Consider the following 4,554-nt stretch of genomic DNA (forward strand, 5'->3'; position numbering starts at 1 on the left):
TGGAAGCCGAACAGTCGCCAACCACGGCACTCCACGTGTCCGATACCCACGCAGTGGGCAGGACATGAAGAGTCGAAGGGGAACCTTAAAAGCCCCCGCTATGAAGGTCACAGGTGACATCATGGATCACGAGCAAGGGCTTGGGGGGCAAATGTACGCCCTAAATATCCGCGCATTATTGGTGAGCTGGAAAAGGGCCTAATTCGATATGCCACATATAAATCGTCCACCCGGAGCTGTTGTTATGGGCTTCTGTCTGTCCAACCTGAGTTGTTTAGAGAGTTAGCAGTTTACTCGAAGGCAGCGGGTCAGCAATATGGATATCACGAGCTGGCGCTACGTCAAGCTCGTGATGCGGCAGAGATCTGACACCCAAATCCTTGTAAAGACAACCACGCAATATAAACGTGCATGTATCAGACATCACGTGTCTATTCCATTCCTGAATTCTCGATCACGCAGTATAAACGTGCGTATTCAGACATCCCACGCCTGGTATGGGCCGTGCAGCCCATAGCCCCTCCTTACCTATTGATTAGATCACACTTCACTGTAAGGTTTTAGGAGTTAATCATCAGTGTCACAGAGGTGATGTGAAGGGTAAAGAGATCACGGGATGGCCCCATTGCCAACCCAGGTATCATCTTCCTATAAATACCAAGACCCTGGGCATTGCAAGGGGTTGGCAGATTCTTGTAAGGAAGTACTCTGTAAGATATAATAAAGAGATATCAATAATATCGACTGGTGGACTAGAGGAATTTTAACCTTCGAACCACCTAAAAAGAAAGGAGTGATCACCTTCCATGAGATTAATTTCGCAAGTCTAGAATTTAGCTATTTTCATATTACGGTTCACCAATTAGCACTAATCCATCATATTTATTCGTATAATTACTTGTTGGCGAAGAACCACGTCAACAATTATATATTGTATCATAGGAGGAATTGTGTGCATATCGTGACACACAGCAGACACAGACAACTGATACTGAGAGTTCCACACTAGTTTCGAGTGCGCCTAAAGATGACGACTTATTTTTGGTACAAACTGTCTTCGAAAACGATGTGGCCACCAGAAAGGATATGGACGTATCCTTAACATAAGGGACCGAACTCTATTTACTATTGATCCTCCACAAACTAGAGATGAAGAGATGACTAAGATGAGAGAGCGTGTTCGACAATTAGAAGAGCACATCCGGACTCATTATATCATCCCGGGATCTCAATGTGCCCCACCACCACCTGATGATCCCGATGTTGGAGTACCGAGTCAGTAGGACTTATGTATGAGTTTTATTACTATGGAATATTACATTATCATGTTTAAGACAACTCTTTATTTTGATTTGAGCAAACATACTCTTATGTTTTTATTTATATGTTTAATATAAGTGTTTTAATTTTAATCTATCGAGAACATTCGGACTTCTACTGACGACTTTTGTTCTTAGTATAGGCCCAGTTTTTTGTAGTTAACTACCATGTTCGTTAACTACTGACATGATTATTATAGTGACACATGTCTCACTATCAGTAATCCACTTCATATTTTTTTTTAAATAAGAAAAATAATTAAAAATAAATTTATATAATAAAAAAGGAAAATATCTAATTAATTAAAAAAATCAAAAACCTTTTTTTTTTTTCTTTCTTTTTTTTCTCTCCCCTTCTGATCGTCCCACTTTCTTTTTCTTTTCTTTTTTTTCTCTCTCCTTCGATCTAGTCCCCCGACTTCTTCTTCTTCTTGTGGACTGCACTTATCGGACCTCTGCAAATCACTCAACCCTATAAGATTAAACCTGAGAAATTTCACCTCTCTTTGATCGTCAATGGAGAGCTTATGCCGGCGACGACTGCAGCACGACGGACATGGTAGTTCAATCGAGAACTATGACGTCGGGAGGTTAAGGTCGACGAATAGATCTTGAAGAGTGATTTTTTTTGTGTTGATCTTGAGGTTATTTTTATTTTTATTATTATTAATTTTGAATGTTTTAAATCTGGGTTCATATCTGTATTTTTGTTCTTGGCTTTAGATTTGTGGGTTTCAACAAATCTTGGAGGGTGGACAAACTTGGGTTTGGAATGGCAATGCACCTGTTTGAATTTGGGTTCTTTAATGTTGCAGCTCTTGGGTTTTTACAGGTTCTGCTGAATCTGTTTGAATCTGCAACTTATGGGTTATTAATTTTGAATGTTTTAATTCTGGGTTCATATCTGTCTTTTTGTCATGGGCTTTAGATTTGTGGGTTTCAGCAGATCTTGGAGGGTTGATGAACTTGGATTTGAGGCGATGCACCTGTTTGAATCTGGGCTATTTAATGTTGCAACTCTTGGGTTTTTACACAATCTGATGAATCTATTTGAATCAGCAACTTATGGGCTCTTTAATGCTTTTGAGTTTAAACCTATTTTCAATATGATGTTTGAGGGTTAATCGAACGATGGCACAGAGTCATGAGTTAGTTGGAGGCTTTGGGTGTTAAAGGGTGCGGAATGTCTGTAACCACATTGATTAGTTGATTTGTATAGAATTATAAATTGATAGTTTCTGGGTTTGTTTTTGGACTCAAATGAGTTTGATGAAAATTAACATTATTCATTTTTGCAATGAGAAGTTTTGGTTTAATTTGAGGAAATAATTTTTATTTTGTTAATTAATGCAAATTTTTAATTGAAATTAAAATAATGTAAGTTTAATATAATTTTTTTAAATATAATTTTAAATAAATTAATAAGTTTTTAATTAAAAATATAACGTGGACTAATAATATGCTAACTATTGTTACTGGAGTGAACTCAATCAGCAATTAATGGATTTGGTACTTACAGTTGTAACAAAAACGTAATCTTCGGTATTTTGCCGTCCAAAAAACAAATTAGATATATAAGTGTATATAATCAAATACATTATGTATTTACCCCTAAGAATTTCGACTAATTATGTGATTTATTTATAATTAATAAAAACTATCCATTTTCTTAAAGAAAAAAAAAATCAATTATATGTTACGTACCAAATTCGAATGTTACCGCCTAACACTGATAGACTCAACCCACAATAAAAGTAAAGGATGCAAAGTAAGAAATGAAATTGATCCTCCTTATAAAGATTATACTCAGATCAGAATAAGTAATTTTAAGAAAAACTATGGCCATAGGTTTAGGATAAGGAATAAGTAGTAGATAACTACAGTAACATACAAGCAAAGTACAAGTTTTTCTTATGTGACCACTTATGCAGCACCAAATGTTGGGTTAGTTCTTACAGTTGTTTTGGCTTTATAATATTAAACAATGGAGCACATCAAAAGAGCCGTGACTGACATAAGTTCCTAAATGAATAATTGGAACTCATCATTTCTACCTCCCTTATTTTATCACAATGTATTCACTTGACAACTACATATATTTTGACTTCAGTTTATTCGGCTTGTATGATTCTATATTAATATATGTATATGTATAAATACACACTGTATGCACTATTTGTGTTGAGATATTCGTGCACATATTCTTTGTTCATATTGTTGATAATTGAGTGTTTGAATTGATTCTCTTGCCTTTCTTTTTTAATTTTATGAATAATATTTAGGAGTGTAGTGGTGGATTTATATATATATATATGGGTATATTCTTAATGATTACTATCTATGGTTACTTTAATATTAATTATTGGATTAAGAACAATGATCAATATTTATAGTTGTTAATTAATATTTCTAAAAATAAATTTTAATTTTTTTCAAATTTTTGGAAAGATTACATGATGAAAATGTGTATTTATTATAAAAATATAATATTGTAAACTTTTAATTTTTCAAATGCATGCCAATTTCTAAATATAGTAAGCATTGGAAACAATATTAATTATGGTAAAAAAATCTAAATTCGAAATTAATGTAAAAAAAAATATTTAACTGTTGGTGACTTACTATACTAAGTCACTATGTTGTCACATCATCATAATTGTTAGTACTCATCTATAAGTAGTAACCATTGAGAAATATTTCATATATATTTATATATATATATATATATATATAAAGAGATTAGGTTGTTGTTTTAGTTTGGTTTTTCGATAATTTCCCAATACTAACTTTGATGATGGTAATAATAATAAAGTTTAAGAAAATAAGTCAAAATAATTATTACATTATAATGACTTTCTAACAAAAATAAATAATTATACTATCTTCTTCTTCTCTTATTTGCTTTTTGATACAAACTTACCACGGTTTAATAACGAACCATTCGTTATGATCAGTTGATAATTTTGTGAAAGATTCCTATAATAAGGTTTTCACTAACTCTAAATTCATGTTGAGTAGACTTTGTTATTGCGAGAATTCTTAATTCATGAGTTGAAGGGAAAGACTCATGTCACCACAAATAGAGACTAAAGTAAGTGTTTGATTTAAAACAGGTGTTAAAGATTATAAATTGACTTATTACACTCTGGACTATGAAACCAAAGATATTGATACATTGATAGCATTTCGAGTTTTTCTATCTTTTACAATTCCGGAAAGCGAAAATCCTTTCTTC

At 33.1% G+C, this 4,554-nt stretch overlaps 1 long non-coding RNA gene across 1 annotated transcript; it reads left to right on the top strand.

Moving 5' to 3' along the window:
- Positions 1 to 1,462: 1,462 nt before the first annotated feature.
- On the top strand, positions 1,463 to 2,556 carry LOC133797425 (uncharacterized). The gene is made up of 2 exons (XR_009875646.1): positions 1,463 to 1,963; positions 2,043 to 2,556. It is a non-coding gene; the product is annotated as an uncharacterized LOC133797425 (long non-coding RNA).
- Positions 2,557 to 4,554: the final 1,998 nt, after the last annotated feature.

Source organism: Humulus lupulus, chromosome 1, assembly GCF_963169125.1.
Source record: "Humulus lupulus chromosome 1, drHumLupu1.1, whole genome shotgun sequence".
Taxonomy (NCBI): Eukaryota; Viridiplantae; Streptophyta; class Magnoliopsida; order Rosales; family Cannabaceae; genus Humulus; species Humulus lupulus.